The sequence below is a fragment of the Carettochelys insculpta genome, chromosome 1 (assembly GCF_033958435.1).
Source record: "Carettochelys insculpta isolate YL-2023 chromosome 1, ASM3395843v1, whole genome shotgun sequence".
Taxonomy (NCBI): domain Eukaryota; kingdom Metazoa; phylum Chordata; order Testudines; family Carettochelyidae; genus Carettochelys; species Carettochelys insculpta.
This window is the reverse complement of record NC_134137.1, coordinates 189557310-189577696: the sequence shown is the minus strand read 5'-3', so window position 1 is coordinate 189577696 and position 20387 is coordinate 189557310. Positions and strand designations below refer to the sequence as shown.

At 40.8% G+C, this 20387-nt stretch overlaps 1 long non-coding RNA gene across 2 annotated transcripts; it reads right to left on the bottom strand.

Annotated features, from left to right (window-relative positions):
- Positions 1 to 10255: 10255 nt before the first annotated feature.
- Positions 10256 to 20109, bottom strand: LOC142014614 (uncharacterized). Of its 2 annotated transcripts, XR_012645999.1 has the most exons (4): positions 17481 to 20109; positions 16046 to 16195; positions 14487 to 14666; positions 10256 to 14297 (listed from the first exon to the last, which is right to left on the bottom strand). It is a non-coding gene; the product is annotated as an uncharacterized LOC142014614 (long non-coding RNA). The 2 variants fall into 2 exon arrangements; XR_012645995.1 differs by lacking the exon at positions 17481 to 20109 and having other exon boundaries at positions 16046 to 16763.
- Between the last annotated feature and the right edge of the window lie 278 nt (positions 20110 to 20387).

Here is a 20387-nt window from a genome sequence, read left to right as displayed (position 1 = left end):
CTATCAGATTGCACTATAGCAATTAGTAACAAAGAGAAAGCTGTGCTAGTCTATATACTATCAAAACAAAAAAGCAGTAAAGTAGCACTTTAAAGACTAACAAAATAATTTATTAGGTGAGCTCTCGTGGGACAGACCCCCCCTCCCCAAGACAACAGCCACACCAGAACAGACTATAGCAATTTTTGTTATGGCAGAATTTCTACTGCCAAGCATTCTCTACTCAGTGTTTGCCCTGGTAGCTACTACAGGTTGAACCACTCTCATCCAGCAACATCCATAATCCAGCATGATTTTAATTAAAGGGACAACCACTTATCATGAATGTGGCCAAATTTCCCATGGTCCCATAAAGTTTGTTTCCAGACACCAGTCCTGGGTCTCAGTGTTCTGTGTTCTTATTTAGCTGTCATTTACCCCGTAAAAGCCTTCTAAGAGCTCGGTGAGCAGTGGAAGTGTTGCTAATGCTGCTAGACAATATTGACCTTTCATGGTCCAGCAAATTCTCTCGTTCAGTACCAGTCGGGTCCTGAGCATGCTGGATGAGAGAAGCTCAATTTGTACTATAAAGCCAGGGTAAACCTTGTCTCTAAATGTCAATATTATCAAATTCCTATTTAAGTTACTTTTAAAACCATTTAACGGTACAGATAATACTTTCATATCTGGCAGTCCCAGGACCAGAAGGTAGCCAGATATTCAACTATTCTGGATAATAGACAGATGTACCTAACAATGCATAACACCAAGGAAAATCAAGATTAGATATTAAGAAACAAACAAAAATGTATGCAGAATGTTGTATTTACCAGCAGCAGTAGTATTGTACTCTGTAAACTGTGCTTACTTTCACCATACTGTACTTATGGAAAACCAAACTAAAATTGACTTATGGTTAAAATGCTGGTTATTTGAGCATTCCTGATGATAGAATGCTGGATATGAAAGAGTTTACAGTATAGTTTCAATTGTAGATGTCCATTTATTTATTTTCTTACCTCACACAGCTTCAATTTTTATTATAACAGATAAATTTCAGCGTGTCAACTATGATTTTATCACAAGACTTTTGAAAATGCTCTGATGTGATAATTTTATACTTAGAGATTTAAAATAAAGAATTAAGTGACCTACAACAATAGCAAATGGAAGACTGTCTCAGATTTAAAAAAAAAAATCTACTTGGCCTTAGCTTGCATGCATGCAAAATTGTACATCTAGTACTGTGCCTATGCCTGAATGGTACAGAATTCAAAGCAGTTCAAACATTTTAATATGCATAGCTACACAATGGAAATCATGTAAACAAATCCCTCTGAAATAAACTGCTTCTATCAGAGGAAAAACTAACCTGAACCAATGCGACTCTCACAATTGTTCAAGTGAACATGCAAGTATTTGAAACTACAAATCACAGCATATAGATGTACATCCTCTGTTTTGCACAGGCATAAGTGGTGTCCAATGGCTGATGAGAAGGCACAAATTTTGAATAATATAAATATTGTGCTAATATCAGGCATGAAACAAAGGGCAATTTGACTGCTTAGACCAACTGATATCTGAGGCAGGAACCTGTGCCTGGGGAGAACAACAGTTTCCTGAAACAATTAAGACACTAGAAAAAAGCTATGACATTAAGGAGTAACATCAACCACTGGCATAGAAAAAAATGGACATATGATTGCATGATGGCTTAAAACACCATGAAATAGCTTTTATATGATCCGATAACATGATCCTGCAGCTTAATAAACAATCCCAAGAGTCCTGCAGATTAATAAACAATACCAATAGTTAACATCCACTATCCCAGAAATTAGTTCTGCTGCTCCTAATTGTTTCCATCTAAGAAAGAAAAACCTGAGAAAATTTTACTGATGACAAAAATATCTCATCCACAGAATAGCACTGCTTCCCTACTGCTGCATTTGAGCTTCCTGTAATTAGCTGTTAGAAAAATAGTCTCTACTTCACTTTTGATATTCATTTTTAAGATCAAATACATGCATCCCCCAAACACCACTTACACTTGTGCAAAATTAGTTAATACACTGCCAGTTTGATGTGATGGGTTTTTTGTACTCATTTTGCACAGATGTGAACATAAATATATGGTACAAGACAGTGGGGATTCATGACCACAATTTCTTGTTTAAATCATGCCCTGTAATGGGCTTCAGGTGTATTTTTATATTTTTGATATGATCCAAAAATGTGCATAGTTTTGGAGCAAATTAGTTTTAAATGTTTAAGCCCTTCAGGCCAACATAATGTACCATTCTACAATCAATTGTAATCTAAAGCTTGTGGGCATGGATCACTTTCATACAGTAACTTGCAAAATCTGTATCTGTTCTTGTTTAAGTTAAGATATAGGACAACATGCAAGGTTCACATAAAATACTTGATGAATTACTGTAGCAGCATAATGTTTTTGGCTCAAGAATTGATAATTCTTTTTTCTTTTAAATGCAAATATGTTCTCCTCATTGAGGTAATACACAAGCCTCCATCAATCATCTTCAGAATTATACTTAGGAGCAGAATTTCTGGAAGCAATACTTCAGTTTTTATCTTGATGGAACTTGGGGAACAATGTATTGTAGATTATATTAGACCATAAATAAATAAAGCTATAAGCTATATATAATTTGCTGCTTCCAGAAACATTTCTGCCAGTAAATTTACTTACAAGGGTAATTATGGAAAGTGTACACAAATAATGGTGAGCCCAGATGAGGGGAATTCATTGGGAAATTTAGAAAAAAAATATTTGCAGATATCTTTCTGTGTTAAGTGCTTGACTCCAGATATCAATAAAACAGGATTTTGGTAGGTTTATTTTTTTTTATGCTCTTAAGTTCATACTAAAAGAAACATGGAACAAATTTATGGATACTAATCGATTTGCTAATAATCTACCAGATGTTATACTATACTGTAGATTAAGGTTTGCTACTCTGATTCTTATGATAATAGGAGATGTTGACCAACTGTGCTCTGTTCTACACAAAACTATAGTATAGTACAGAAATAAACAAGAGCACAGATATATAGCGGTGTGGGTTTCAGGGATTGTCTTGCTGTTGAGATGGATTTTACAAAAACTAGTATTTTGTTCCAGTTTTCCCCCCATCCACATGTGCGGCTCTGCTCTGTCCACCCCCCACCCATCTATTTTGCTGACTATGGCAACTAGAAGCTTTGAGGCAGGTGAACTGATGAAATTGATCAAAAGCTCCTTAAGCATCAGTGGTACACTCAGACACAGTTGGTTGTATTTTATAACTCTACCATGATACTTTCAGTGATACCTGCCTACAAATCCCTTTCTCTGATTATTGAATCTATAGTACATGCCTTTATTTTTCTCCAGGGATGCTCCACTCCCGCTCTGTCCTGAGGCACTGCCCTCCCTTCACGCCATCACTCTACCTCTTCCTGCTCCATCTCAAACCCTTCCCCCAAGACCCTCACCAACTACTCACTGCTCTCTGCTCTACCACCAAGCGCCTCCCCCAGAGGCTGAACAGCTGATAGGCAGTCCCACTATGGCTGGTATTTTATAAAGCCTCCATTCAGTCCAGTACAATGCAAATGTAAGTCTTGTAACTTTCTGTAGGTTTAGTAAAAGTAGCTTTCTTTTATAGATGTAGCTTTGTTCTATATGGTTGAGTTTTGTTTAATGAGTTTTGTGTTATGGCAGCTGCTGGTTATTTACTGAGTGTTATAAGTTGGTAAGAAATTGTTTATAGACACCATGAGGAGTCTTTTGGAAATCTTTCCTGTTCCTTTGTAGGAGAGACTCCTTTCTCTGAAGTGATCTTTCCCTTGTGTGAGTGAGGAAAGTATGAAAGTATGTGTGTGTATAATGGAATCAGTTCCCAAAGCCAGCCTGTCTGGATGACCAGCTGCAAGCAGCACCCTGATGGCCAAAGCATAATAGGAACTGAGCCCTGCAAAAGTATCCACCCAAGCAATCGAAAGAGGGCCTATGAAGAGAAGATCAAAATCCCATCTGTTGTCAGATAATGACTCATGGTCCTATAGCATCCCAGGGCAATGGGACAGGACAAGAGCTATGGATTGAAACATAAAAGATGGGTGCACAACTTTAGTTACACACCTTTTTCTTTTCTGCTTCTTGTAATCACCTCTGAAGGAGTTAGTCTCCCCAGGATGGATAGCACTGACTGCTTGCTCCTGATTACTACTCTGACAAGAAAGAGAGCAAGATGACAATCAACTCACCACCCCCGATTCACGGCTGCAGCCAAACACACTCACCTGCTATGTCTTGGCTTCTTTGTCTATCCCCTGCAATGCTTCACTTGCATGAATTCACCTGTGTAAGCATATGAGTACTGGAAGATATGCGTGTGCATGGGTGAATGCTTGAAAGCTAGTTCCTCTAAAGAGCCTCTCGAGCAATGCCTCAAACTTGACAGCAACACTGAGCCTCCCCCAGGTGGTAAAAGGGTGTAATAGAGCGCCCCCCTACCACATTTTAGGTCCCAGGACCCGCCTCTGCAGCCTATGACAGGGTGCGCCTCCAGGTGATATGGACCTATGCCAGCTCCCCCCGAGGCAGACTGGAGCTAGAGAGAACAATGAGGCAGACAAAGGAGTGGTGTGAAACAAGAACAATCAATTTATTAATACTCAGGGAAGGAACAGGGATAGTATTGCAAATTATTATTCGAGCAACTATACCCACTTACATGTATTGAGGGAAGGAAATTCATATTAACACTAGGGAATGACGTGGTCTCAGGTAAGTAAGGTACGAAGGTAAGTTTGAAGGAAATATAATAAATGTATGTATGTATATGGAGTTAATAGGAGGGAGAGGGTGCTACTCCTCTTGCCCTACTGGGATCGGGTCGCTACTCCGATCCAAATGCCCATTATAGCAGGCTGATAGAGGATACACTTCTTCATCAGACCTAGTAGGAAAATAAGGAAAAGGAAGGCCACGCTTTCACCTTTGGTATATGTTTCTGTGATAAGTTGCTAACACTTCTCCTCTAAGTATTAATTTCTACTAATTATTAACTATAATTAACTACTAAAATAATTCAACAAGCTCATCTTATCTATTACTAACAATACTAACAACTCAACTAATTAAGTAACATTAAGAAACGCTATCTATAAATACAAATCAACTATAACAATAACAGTGTCAAATTATAATGGTAAATAATCTTGTAAAATATCTTTTTTGGATCAGGGCCGAGTCAGAGGCCTGCAAGGCCTGGCCCTGGGTTGGGCCCCTGGGTACTGCCCCTACCCTGCCAGGCAGGGACACAGCAAGGGGATCAGCCCTGCTCCCCCCCGGGAGTTGCTTAGCCACTGACTGGAGTGGCAATGCTGTATCTGTGGCTCTATGCAAGGCGTAGGCCTGCCAGTGAGGATACTTGTCTTAATCGGTATGTCACATTCAGTATTGAGCTGTGAGCAGGTGCCGTCGAACTGGTGGTAGGCCCTAGGTTTCAATGAGCCAGCCACACAGTACCTGCACAAGTGCAGGCCAGTTTGACAGCTGGTAGCTTCCCCACAGGGACACTGCTTGCTGCCGGTGCCACTGCCACTGCTGCCGCAGGAGCGCAGGTGATGGGAAATCTTGTGCTTCAAGGAAAGCAGACTGGTGTCTTGAGTCTTCTCTCTTTGCCTCTTTCAGGCTAGCCTAGGGACTGGCGGACGTTCCATGGAACCACACCTTCCCATCAAGGGTCGCAGAATGGGCTGTGTGCCCTGCTTTTATAGAACGTCCTCATAAATATGTATGAGATTATTAGCATGCAGGTGAAGTTCTCAGCCAGGTCCTGCTCCTGGTGGAAGATTCGGGAAACCTTCCAGGCTCACCCAATCAGAGTGTTGTATGGAAATCTACACACCTTTCCTCATGATTATGGATGAGCTTGTGGAACCATTTCAAATTTCCGGGGGGAGCTACCGGTCAAAAAGTGACCATTGGAATGCTGCTAACTGGCAAGCTATGACAATTTGAAGCTTCATGTGTGTGAGGGGATTTCTCTTTCACAGCCCCTCCCCACCAAAACCATGCTGTCCCTGACTCACGGGGTTTTACACACGACAGTTCCCCTTTTTTCCTTTAAGCCAGTAATGGCATTTAATAAAATACATATTAATGTAACTGGGCTGATTTCTAGTGTAAAATATGGTAACAGCTGTTGGGTGCTGAACACCCTCTACCTCTTCTATGGGTGCTTGAGCCTTTGTGCACCCAAGAGTTGTGCACCCATGCATCAGCAGATACATGTTTGAGGGCCTCACTCTGAGACTCTAACTCCCAGGAATGCTGCAAGAAGTAATCCCACAGACAAGACTGTCAGGTACAGCAGAGTGATTGAGAAGGACAGCCAATCATGAGTGGATAAGAGGCATCAGGGAGTAAAAGGAAAGTTAGAGCGGTCTGAAGGATGGAGGTGTGGAAGAAATAAAGACAGAATAAGCAGAGGAGAAAGAGCAAACTAAACCCTAGAAACTCCAAAAAGGAGATTCAGGAATTTGAAGCTCTCTCAATTGTGGCAACAAGTACCAATATATTGACACCACATTCTCCTGGGGTAATTACCACTTCATGATGTCAATTTTATGATATGTTGCTTCTTCAAATCTGCAATACAAGTACATGACACCAAAATTAATTGAAGCCATGATTAAATATCTTGAATAGAAATTAGCTAATCAAAACACAGTAATCAGATATTAAGATATAAATTCATGTGCTATGTGGGTTGATAGGAATCACTGAGATGATGGGAGTATCTGTTAAACTGAATCTTAAGGTATGAAATGGGAGACAATTTGGAGGATGGCAATGGGCTTCTCAGTTATTCATTCTAACTGAGGTCACTTGGCAGTGTCAGTGCTTCATGTAGACTGTCCTTGTTTATTACAGATGTCATTTATCCTAGTCTGCTTTTAATCTGATTTAACATTACACAGAAAAGGAATGCTTTGTCATGTTTGCTGTTTTAAATACAATAGTCAAAGTGGAAAAGAAGCTAAATTGTTAAGGGTCTACTATTACTCAAGTGGAAGTCAGTAGTAGGGTACCTTTTGAGAAGGAGTGGGTACCAACTCTCCATGAATAGTAAAAAGAATCTTTAATGTAATTGAAAAGGGATGAGGAATAAATCCTAAATGGCTAATCTATTCTGTTGGTTGTCTCCAAGTGGTGATAAGGGGATTTTTGGGTAACTTATGTGGTTTTTGTCAAAGAGAAGTATTCTCACTGGTATCCTGGCAAGCAATAAAGAACATCTCACTGCCTCTGTAACCAGAAATATTCCATTCATGGTAAATAAAAAGGGCTACATAATTTCACAAGATATTGTGTGGAGCTAGACCATACTAGAAGACAGTAATGACACAGCTTCTCGTAGATGGTGCTCAATAATCCTCTCACACTGAAATATAATTCTGCATATATGTGGTTGTGTATTAGCATTCAATATGACCCATAGCCACTTCCACATATTAGTAGATAAGTTCTCTTACTACTTTGTAAAATGTGTTTTGTTAAAAAATGTTCATTGTATGAAATACACAGTTTCCCCAGCTGCTACAGTAAAGCTATTTTCCAATGTTTGTGAAACACAGCACAAGATATGTTTGCAAAAGACAGAACAAATATGTTTGTGCTAATAAGAAGATGCCTGAAATCCACATTACTATATGAAAAATAAATGTTGGGAAAGGGATTATGTTGGTGGACAATTAACTATAAATGGAATAAAAACAGGAGGGATGATCAGAACCGAAACTGCATTTCAGTTCTGCCTTCATAATAATACTCATACCACATACAGTAAATTCTTTTATATCTGGCAGCCCTGGGGCCAGGAGGTTGCTGGATATTTAAATATTCTGGATAATAGAGAGATATACCTAGCATTGCATAATAATAAAGAAAAATAAGGTTAGATATTAAGAAGCAAACAAAAATGCATTCAGAGTACTTTATTTACCAACAACAGTAGTGTTGTACACTCTGAACTCCTAGGATACATCACACAGGCAGCCTCTCTGCACAAAACTGGGGCTTTTGTTGACAAAACTTGCCAAGCATCTACATAGTTAAAGGGTTTGTTGACAAAACTCAGCTGTTCAGTCAGCAGCCTTATCCCTCTTCCCAATCAGGTAGAACGCTTCTGTTGACAGCGTTTTGTTGACAAAGTGCCCGTGTGGATGCTTCTGTTGACAGAAAGAGCTTCTGGTACCCTGGGCAGCCCTGTTTGCAGAGCTTCCAGTCAGCCATTCTGTTGAGAGAGGCAAGACAGTCCACCTGCTCTGTGTTGACACAGCAACTTGCTCTCTGGAGCCACTTTTAGGTGTAGATGTGATTTGTCCACAGGTATTGCCAAGTTTTCTCTGTCAACAGTGACCTCTGTTGAGAGACTGCCCATGTAGGGCTATGTCTACACTAGAAACACCTGTTGACATAAATTACTGTCAACAGGGTAATCTCCACAGAACTTCTGTCAGCAGATTACGTCTACACACAACTAGCTTTGTCGACAGAGAACTGCCAAACTGCACTGCCCTCTGGTGCCAGAAAGCAGAATAGCTATGAAGGGTCCTGTGGCACCTTATAGACTAACAGAAAAGTTTTGAGCGTGAGCTTTTGTGAGCACAGACTCACTTCATCAGATGCTGGTCTTGGAAAGCTGCAGGGCCAGGTCCTGATTTCCAAGACCAGCATCTGATGAAGTGAGTCTGTGCCCACGAAAGCTCATGCTCAAAACTTTTCTGTTAGTCTATAAGGTGCCACAGGACCCTTCGTTGCTGTTACAGATCCAGACTAACACGGCTACCCCTCCAATAGAAAGTGGAATGGCAGCTCTGCAAAGAGGGCTGCCAGGCAACCAGAAGCCTTCTCTGTTGACTGAAGTGACTACCTTGCACTTTTGTTGACAGTACTCTGTCCAGAGATTGTTATTCCTTAAATTTTTGAGGGATACCACTGTCAAGGAAAATGCAGAGTTCTGTGGAGCCTTTGTCGACAGAATGCTTTAAATGTGTAGATACTCCCTGAGTTATGTTGACAGAACTCTATAGTGTAGACCCAGCCTAGATGTAGCCATACTTATTTGCTGTATTTATTTGAGTTTACTTTCATGATACGGTACTTATGGAAAGTGTAACTAAAATTTACTTCTGGTTAAAATGCTGGTTATTTGAGAGTTCCAAATAATAGAATGCCCAATATGAAAGAGTTTACTGCCCACTGGTTCCAAACTCCTGGCCACACTGGCCTATTTTGCAAACTATGATTTTTTACAGTCTACTTTTTTTCCTGTGAGAGTGGGTCTGATATGTAACCTGTCAGAGTTTCTCTGCATTAGAACACAGATCTTGTGGGTTTCAGATTTTCTGTGCTTCAGACACTATAATTTTTTCCTGTTGCGGCCTGAAACAAGGGTGAGGGACAGGTCTGTTTAACTGAACAACACATACTGTAGGAGCTTCTTAAAGTATAATGCTATTTTATCGTGGAGACTTACTAATAAAGAGGGCTGCCATTCATACAAACAGAAGTTTGTCCTACAAGAAGCCAGCAAAAAGCCAAACCAAATCAAACATTACTCCATTTTACTTTCTTTGACTAGTCATTTACCAAATGTGTAGCTTTTGATCAGACATTCATTTTAAAAAGCATTGCCCTGATTGAATAATTGTTGTCAATGGGTCAGAGGGGCTCTAGTAGCAGTTTCCTCAGTTACGCCCTCCATGGCTCCCTGGTACACTATGTGATCAGACAGAATAATCACCAGGATTCTAGCTGACACTTCTCTGGGTACATATGGAGACTCCCCCGACTCTCTCCTCTCTGGTCATTAAGACAACTGCAGTTAAAATCTGGAACAGATGTAATATCTGCAAAGGGGAAATAATTCACTTTTTTTGGCTGAATCTGCACTGAACAGCAACCATTGCCTCAGAGCATGGCTTCCAAGTGGAGGATAATTAGCTGATGTCACTGGCCTCAACAATGAAATTGGACTGCTGCTTGTATGTGTCGAACAACATATTACATGTTTATCTTTGCAGCGTCTAACAAATTATGGCCTTTGGGCACACATGCTACGCTTTAGCAGACAACGCATCAGACAGAAAAGGAATCTCTATATATTCTGAATATCTAGATTATTCACCTTCTCTAGCCCTTTTCACCTTCTCTAGCCTCCCCCCCCCCCCCCACACACACATCTCTCTCACTTTCTCTCTTTCACTAAATATCTGGACATGACACACATGACAGTTCTAAATGTCAAGACTTTTGCCCTCTCCTGCTAACAGTGGTGATTCAGCACTCTGAATGCCTTTCTTATCCAGATGGTATCAGTGCAGTGGGTTTCATTATTTATTACTTATGCATACAATGATACAATGTGCTGTCCTCTGCTGATTTTATAACGGTGTTGCTAATTCCTTCTGTTGCAGCACCGCAGCTATTATTTAATGATGCATGTCAGATAAACTGCAACTAATCCCAAAAGCACAGTCTCTCTCACTGCGTGCATTCTGTGACCTCTTTTTTTTAATTACATAAGGTGGGGCAAACCTTCACTTGGAGCTTCAGGATTCTGCATGATATGACTAATACTCACCATGAACAAGGTGTCAGAAATGGACCCCAAATATTCATTGTAATAAATGGCAGAACTGGGAACACTAAAACCAATGCTAAAATAGCAATGAATGCTCAAAATACAACCACAAATGTGAAAGTCTGGAAGCTTAAGGAATTAAAACAGTAATACTGAAATAATCAAAAAGTCAAATGTAACTCATGTATTTCAATAAACTTCTTGTATCCTAATATTTTAGTTACAGGTTAGCATTCTCTGCAGCTATTGTAATTCCATTTTCTAATGCTAAAACACAAACCTAAGTCTATTCACACAGCACAGAGTGATTAACATTTTCCTGAATCCAAGATTGATAAATGTTAACATATAAAGGCAAATATTTACTTACAGGGCTTTGGCTAAAAACATCTTAAAGGGAAACAATTTCAGGATTGTGTTTGTTTCTGAAAGCTTTTGCAAAACTATTTTTAAAATGTCAATCAACAGAGGTTTTTTGGGGTTTCAGTTTTCCCCCTTCACTATCAGCAACCCAACATTGCAAAAGTGTGATAGAAAAGAAAGAGATGAGCCACTGGTTAGCTACAAAGTAACACACCAGCAATATTTCATTGTTCAAGCTGGGTGAAAATGAAAAATATAAACAAACCTAGCAGGACGGACCACTTAGTGTTTGTTTGAATTCTTCACCTATAAATATTTTCACATTGTATTACAAAGGGTGCATGTTGCACAGGGTGGTGGGAATGTTTATTTTTAATATTGTTTCTCCTCAGAATGTTCCTTTAAAATTGATGAAATGGAAAATTATCAAATGTTAAGCATTTTTAAAAATAATCCTCAAATGCCACTCTGTGCATTCAGATAGCACCTTCTTTTCCCCATAGTAAGCGCAGGAAAATCCCATTAGTGTAAATGCGCATTTACTAGAGAGAGAGAATCAACACTTAAATATAATTACTGAGCACCTAGAACTGAAGCTGAAGGCACTTAAGCTTACCCTGTGCTTACAAAGACCTCAAAGTGCATTAGCATTGCATTGAAGCTGCACTCTCTTTTATACCTTATTGCTTAATGAACACTTTTAATCTTCCTTTATTTTCCACTTTTCAAATATAAATGTCAGTTGGCACCTCTTACAAACTACACCCAGTATGCGTGTCACATCTTTCTCAACCTGAATAGTATGTAATTCACTATTATCTTGTTGACAAGGCTATGAGTCATTTCACACATCATCTTTCATTAAAATAATATGTACCTGTGCTCCCCTATTGTCCCACTTCAAAGCTCAACTACTAACAAATTCATGGTCAATTAATTTTACAGGATGAAGAGCAGGTGGAAAACTATACAGGTTTCTTACCATTTAGTGTTTTGCCATCATATGAAATTTAGAATCTAATAAATTAATTACACTACAATAAATTAGAAAAACTTATTTCTTTAATTTGATAGGGGAAAAAAAACCAACAAGATTTATTATTACTTCAGTTCTGGTGTAAAAAACACTCTCCAGAGACTATTCAATTTCTTCTGTGTGCTGCGAAATACTGTAGATAGTCAATATTCCTCTCTGAGTTTCAGAGAATGTACATATTTGCTGTTATTAATGAGTCAAATGAACCAGTGCTATGTTGAAATATCCCTCTTACCATAGATGGGTCTAGGCCCACTCATTAATCAACATCATCAAGATAAACAAAAATAACAGTGCAAGAACTATCAATAAGTGTAAAAAATATCTAGTCTTTTATTTCTGGGAAGCATGTCCATGTCATTTGAAATAAAAAGCTTCCACTAATGAATCAAACACAATCCATCTTCACTCTTCTTTTCCTGTTAACTATAAGGTTCCATGCAGAAAAAAATGTAATCTTGGTCAACAGGAGCGAGTGGAGCTAAATGCCAACATCTCATATTTCAGCATCAGTATGTCTCAGGAGCTTGGAATGTGCACACTTACCATGGAATATTTTACACATGGGGCACTTTAATTTCCCATCTACAAGAAGGGTGACAAATACATATAATCACTGATCAGCAAAGAAAGTTCTCAGATATGGAGGAGATCCAGAAAAATAGATAATTCATCCAAAAGAGAATCCAAGCCAGAATAAACCTAGATGTAACTACAGAGTTGAATGTTGACAGGTATGAATTTGGCCAGGATGAAATTAAATCCACCAAACCTTTTCTAACAAAACATGCTGAAGCCAATTGTTGTATTCTTGTTCACTTGCTAACCCAATGTTTTCTGAACAATTCATTTATTCAAGGAGCCTTTTATTAGAAAGACTATCATGGCTGACTCTTGTATTCAAAATCAGAGATCTCAATCATGAAATCTTTATGCCCCTCTTTTCCACAAATGTAGTTCCACACTGCAAATACCACTGGCTTCTCTGAGAGGCCTCTTTTATTCAATTTAGAAAACCTCAAAACAAAAGCAGTCCCAGAGTTTGGAGACTGACCCCTGTCCCTCAGACAAATCTGTAACAAGAAAACTTAGAGGCTGTATCTACCCGTGCCCTTTCCTTTCGAAAGGGGCATGTTAATGAGTGGGTTTGAAAGATGCTAATGAGGCACTGCAATGAATATTCACCAGATAGGAAGAAGGGCTTTCGAAAACTGGGAGAGGACCTTTCGGAAGGTCCCATCTCCACGGGTGGTGCGCAATTTGAAAAGCCGCACTTTCAAATCGCCATGGCCGCCTTTATGCTATGGAGGTGCTGTATATTCACTGCAGTGCCTCATTAGCATCTTTCGAACCCAGTCATTAACATGCCCCTTTCAAAATGAAGGGGCATGTGTAGACACAGCCAGAAGGTGTATCTACACTAGGAAAAAACTTTGTAGATAACTTCAAAGTTAGGCACTACTTTGAAGTAGGCACCAGAGAGTCTACACACATTTTCCCTTACTTTGAAGTTAGGGAGCTCCTGGGAATGGCTTAGAGCCCTACTTTGAAGTATACCTTTGAAGTAGGGTGAGTGGAGACTCTCAAATTCCATTCTTTTTGTAGTGGAGATGCAGCCAAAGTGATTTATGGGGTCTACCTAAGCAGTTTTGCCAAAGTTCCAGGGGAAATATGGAAACATCCCATTTGTCAGGCTCTTTCTATGTTCTTCTAGTGGTAGTACAACCATCGTCTTTGTTTCTTTAGGATCTTACTCTTTGGAGGGACTTGGAAGCGCTTGGTCAATGTCTCTGAGATATTCAAGGATCCCTCTGAGGTTCCAACTTCATCTGGAGACTTCCTAGTCCACTATCACAGATGATGAACAGAACTGAGGTGCTGGAGACTACATTTTGATTCTCCAAAGATCCCATCTCCAAAAAGCCCATCACACTCCCAGTTAGAATATGCAAAAGCTGTAATGTTTATCCCAGCAATGTTGATATGGAAATGGCAAGATGATTTCCTTTTAGTCACGTTCATAGTAAATTGTATCCCTGTAGTTCAGTGGTGTCTCAAGGAAGTTGTAGTTCAGGTGCTAGATGCTCAGTCCCATACCCATAGCCCATTTCCTCCTCTGATGGTCCAGGATCCCTGGTCACATTACATCTTCCATAATGCTCCTGGTGTCATAAAACTTCCAAGATGCACCAGGTACATCAGAGAAGAGTTTGTGGAATTATGCAACTTGTGGTCTGGACATAGATACCAGCCTGTAGAAACAAAGGAACTGCTAAATGTCACTCTAATTTACACTAAAGACAGACCCAGTAATACACTGATATATATTTTATTAAATGCTACTATTGGATTAAAGGAAAAAAGGGAACTAGCTTTTAAACACTCACTCACATACACACTCATACCCTCCTGCACTTATACCCTTACACAGATGAACTCACACAGATGAAGATTTGCACAGGGACACAAGACGAAGCCAAGGCGTAGTGGGGCCAGTGAGTCTGCCTGCAGTCATGAATCCACGGCACTGAGCTGATTGTAGGACCCTCTAGTCAGCTTGCTCTCTTGTCGGTGTAGTAATCGAGTACTCTCAGTATCATCCATTCTGGGGAGATTAACTCCTGCAGAGGTGATGGAAAGAAGCGGAAAAAAGGAGAATAACTTTAGCTTTCCACTCAACTTTTATATGTTTCAGTCCAATAGGAATTGTCCTTTCCCGCTGTATGTGCATGAATCACCACCACTCCCGCAAGATTCTGTATGACAATCAGTCATCAGCTAACAGCAAGTGGGACTTTGATCTTCTCTGGATGGGGTCTCTTTCTCTTTTTTGGGTGGGTTCTTTTGCAGGGCTTAGCTCCTATTACTCTATGGCCATCCAGGTGCTGCTGGAAGTTACTTGTCCAGACACTCTGGCTTCAGGGACTGATTCAATTGCACGCACACCCACATTCACATGGTCCTCACTTATAAAAAAGAAAGCTCACTTCAGAGAAAGAAATCAGCTCATGAAACAAAACAAGAGCATACAGAATAAAGCTACATCTACAAAACAATGTTGTTGTTACAAAGCTTACAGAAAGCTACAGGACTTAAAACCAACAATGACTGAAAGCTACCAATCATCAGCTTTATAAATCAGTTGAATGATGGGAACTGTGGGCTGGCCAGGGATACTAGCTAGGCTAGTATAAAAACCACGACTCTGTTAGGCACCAAAACTGCAACGCCCATGAGGCATAGTCACACAATAAGGAGATGCAATGTAATTTTGAACTGACTTGTAATTAAGTGTTTCTGGCCAGTTCAACAAACAAAAATATTTTGATTCAGGTCAAAACATTTAACTACTCAGTGAGACCACAGAGCCTTCAGAGATGAGACCAGGCCATTGACCTCACAGTACCCTCCAGCTGATGTGTGGTTGGCAACTGCATTCATTCTTTCTATAGAATTTGTCCCTGGATGACTACCTTGGTGATTCTTAGTAAGTAAGGCAACACTTGCCTCCTTCATAACACTTTAATAGTTGCCATCGTGTGGCAGCAGCCATCTTTAGTATTCATTCCTCATTTATTTGTAGGCTCTCATTAATGCTTGATTCATGTGCAAATCCAAACAGATTGCAGTCCTTAGTTTGAAATTCAACACTTCACTACATAGAGAGTGTTCTTTATAGACAGCCCTTCTCTGCCCTCCGGGAGGAAGTCTCTAAATGTCCTTGAAAAAAGGATGAATAATGAAGACTCTTAACTTAAAAGGACAAGAAGAAAAATAATCTTTTTAAAATTGTAATGATGATTGATGAATCATAGCTAGAAAAGATAATCCTGGAATAGATATTCCCTAACCAGACCAAAATTTGATTGCAGGGTGGGTTTATATATATCTTTAAAATTGAAATGAATAGGATCAGTGGCATAGACAGCCATCAAACTTTTACTTCTTTTCATTATTTTATCCAAAACCAGCATAGAAACAGAGAAATGTAGGTACCCACCTGGATTATTTCAACCCTTGCTGGGCCTGAGATATACATCCCATAAAACATGCTCTGCGTCTGCCTGGAACCCAGCAATAAGTCTTCTTCCTGAAGTTCTTCCTCATCTCAAGAAACAGTTGTGTGCACCATTATTGGGCAGTGGGGCACCTGGAAGTCACAATGTTGCAAGGAAAGGTATTGCCTCACAATGAAGGCATTAGTGCAACCATTGGAAACAAAAAAGGGGAATGAGCCACATGTGCAGGTCTCCTTCACCTCAGTGGACTGCAGCAACCTATGGGGCCTATGGGGTTCCACCTGCAAGCCCTGGACTCCTTGTCTGCCCCACTCTCTCTCCCATGCATCTCTTGCACACTGTGGTACCCTTTCCCTGGAATCTTTGCAAAACTGCTTAGGCAGACTCACATCAACCACCTATCTGTGGCTGTTCCAGCTCTGTAAGTGAGGGGGAGGAGTCAGGCTGAGCGCAAAGCAGCAAATCTGCAGTACTCCCAGACTGCTGTGAGCAAGAGCAGGAAGTGTGGGGCACTGTCACACCAGTGCATGACTGATGTGGGGGGTAGTCCCAGGGGGCCACATGTGGCCCACAGGCTGCAAGTTGCCCACCACTGCATTAGTGTTTTTCAGAGAGTTTAGCCAGTGGAGAGTTCCATAGTCCATGATGAGCAAGAAGAAGTATCTTAATAAGTAATAATGTAGGACTTCTATACTTCTATCAGAGGGCACACACTTACCATTGAGTGTCTTGTCTCTTCCTGTCCACAGTTTGCATACCATTCTACTGTCTCTACCTCTGGATTTAAGTCACTCTCTCAGCTCAGTAATTGCAGCATAGGCCTGGTGACTCAGACCTCTCACTAGGTAATTCATTGTCTCCCCTTCTGGGGTAGAAAAGTCCCTTCTCTCTAGCTGTCGAGGTCTTGTCTTTCCCTGACCCACGATGCCATTCCCTCAGTAGCTCATAGGGGAATCCAAGCCTACCCTCTCTCTTCCTGGTTCCAGTTCAGATATCCCCAGCTCAGTAGTTATGGGAGTTCCTCCCTTAGCCTTTACTGCTACTTCCCTGCTTCTTGTTAACCTTGGCTCCTCTCTTGGTATACCAGCGTTATACTCTTCACCCACTTCCCAGGGATAAATTGCGACCCGCTTTCCTGCAGTTGCTATCAGTTGCCAGATCTGTCTCTAAGCATCAGTATCTCTAGATATCTCTCTCTACCAGTCCCTGCCAGTTCCTACAAAAGCTGGGGTTGTTGTCAATTAGTTCTCTGCTCTATGGTTCCTCCTCCAGATTCAGCCTGTAGAATTACCTGGCCTGCCTGGCCATCTTAACCTTTTAATCCATCACAAGCCCATCACACCCTCTTGATCACGGAGTAATTTGCCTCTCAGAGAAATACCATCCAGCTCAAATATAGTATTGGGTTTTCCTCACCTTCCACCTCTTGGGATAAAACTGTCCTGAGATCCACTTTAGGGGCATTTGTCTTCAGAATAATTTATTTTGAAATAATGGGGTGAAAGAGAACAGGTGCTTGAGTTAGTTGGTCTTTCAAAGTTAAAAAGGATTGGTCAGATGCCTCCACCCATTGCATCTTCCTGAGACAGGAGCTCTTCACTAGTTTGATGCTGATCAGGCTGATGAAATGCACACCTCCATTTTGGTTGCTAGGAGTAGGAAATCAGGATCTGAACTTTATTCACAAGAGGGTGTAATTAGCCTCACTCCACAGCGTAACCAAAGTATATCACTTCTCTGTGCCCCAGGAAAAAAACTTGACTGGGTTTGTGGCAAATCTTATCTCTGGAACTTGAACAGGCATGGTAAGGTAATGGAGATGGGCCTCTCAGATGTTATTACAGATAAGTATGTCATCAGTATAGGCATCTGTGTACTTGTCATGGGGTGGCCACACCTGGTCAATTAGTTGCTGAAAGGCTACAACATCTCCCTGTAGGCTGAGAAAAATTATTACATGTTGATAGAGGTCAAAGAGTATCAGGGAGGCACTCTGCTCCTGGAACGCTGCATTTTCATTTAGTCAGGCATGGAAATATACTTGACAATCAGCAGTCACTCGTATAATTCCTCCACAAAGAGCAATGGCTATGCATGAATGCATAATCTAACACTGACCTTTCTGAGGTCAGTACAGGACCAAATTGAAATGCCAGCTTTTGTCCCTCATATTGGAGGACTCCTCCACTCACTTTGTGACTTCTTGAAGATCCCCGTGGTTACACAGCTTGGAGTTCCTGATGGGAGAGCTTCGTATTTGGCAGAGGGCAATAATTCTCACGTACCTTCTGTCTAGGCTTTGTCACAATGTGGAGGTGGGTTAGATGTATCCTCCCCAGGTGTGCTGAGAACACTAAATGGAACACCTATGTCAGTTGCAGTAATTGGGATTGTTGTGAGGGCTCGGCTCTGACTCCATTGGCACAGGTGTTCATTTCAGCAATGGCACAGCTTGAATCCCCAGTGTGAGTTCTCGGAAGTATGGGCTATCAAGAGGCCTTCCTGAGTCTGAAAAGCTTTCTAGATGCTGAAATGGTAAATCTGCATTTCCTTTCATCTCAAGGGTTGATAGGTCTCATAATTCATCAGTCCTATCTTCCTCACCATTTTGAATGGGCCCTGCTAACAAGCCAAAAATTTAGACTTGGACATCGGAAGTCCCAACAACTTATGCACTCAGAAGTTGACAACCAGGCCCACTGCTTTTAGTCATGTCCCTGTGTTTAGTGATTTTTGATGGGTTTTCCTTAGTGAAGCCCCTTTACATTTTCAGTTACATAGCTGAAACACATACAACACTGAGTCCGCAATCCAGGACACCTGTTCTTCGCAGCCTTCCTGAAGTTGATCCAAAATACCCACTAGACTATCTCTAATATAAGAACTCAAAGGGCAAGAATCCAGGGAGGCTTAGGAAACATCCTATATAGCAATCAGTAATAGTGGTGGTAGATGATCCCAGTGCCAGGGAGTCAAAAACTTAATTGGCATATAATCTTCAGGAGTCTAATGATTCTCTCCACCAGCCTATTTTTCTGTGGATGGTAGAAAAAAAAAGGTCTTGAGAGTTTTAATCCTTCATAGTTTCCACAGATCCTGCATCAGTTTAAAGGAGGATTTGGAGCCTTGTTCTATCAAAATTGCCTTTGGTATTCTGACCCTCACAAAACTATGAGTTCAATTGCTACAATAAGTTAGCAATGGTACTAATATGTGACAGTAGCCCAGAGCACTCTTCTCAAGGGGATCCCCTATTTGTTCCACCTCTGGGAACAGAATAGGGAGCCTTTTCTCAGTTTGTGATCCCTCCTAGATGGCATTCAGGGCATGAGGCACAAAACATGTGGATCTCTTTGTGGATCCCTGGACAGAAAATCTTGAGGTCACTCTCTCCAACACCTTTTTCTCCTTGCAGGTTCCTTCCACTGAGTGAGCAAGATAGAGAAGCCTCCAGTGGACCTTTCTGAGCACCTGTAGCATCCATGTACTTCTCAGTTTTGGGGTCTCTTGTCACCCAGTGGAGCCTTCATTCTGGATCTTGAAGTGGGATCACTGCTCACTTGGGCTTCACCTTTCTTCATGCCTGGAGTCCTATCAGGTCAAGCATTGCAGGATTTTCTTCTCTCAGCCATATCCCACTGTTGTTGACCTCTGTGGTTGGAAGTCCTGCAGCAGTACAGCAAAGGGACCGCATGCAGTCTCGGCAACTTTTCAGCAAGGGCCTGCCACAAACAACTGCTCTCCTGCTCCATTCTCCCAGACTGGACTGTGCTGCTCCCTTTTGAGATAAACCTCCACTCTAAGAATGCCCAACAGGGATGGCTGGGAGTGGCTTTGAGCCCAAAGCTGTTCCTTAATATCTACTCAGCAGTGGATAGCACACTAGAAGGAGACAAAGCTTAGTCAAGTAAAACAGAACATCTATTAATCAAGTTTCCTAGAAATATCTTTCTAAAATGTATCCTGGTCTTATAATTCAGTAAGTGGACCTACTCCAGAAAGGTTTTTGTTTATTTTCCCCCTTGCAGATTGATCCATCTCTAAATATCACCAAGTGGATGGCATGTTTTACAACCAAATATTTCAGTGGCTGAGCCATATAGAATATGTAAGTTCTGAATCAAAACTATGGAAATAATTTATTATTTGTATAATATTTTCCTTATGCATAGCACATCAAAGAAAGCAAAGAAATAAAATTTTAGCTTGGATTTCACCAGCAGAGCCCATGAAACAGAAGATATGCAACAGATAGTAGGTTTTTCTAAGTGGAGTTTGACTTGGGAAATCTTTAAGCCACCTGAGGTTACAGTATAATGGGAA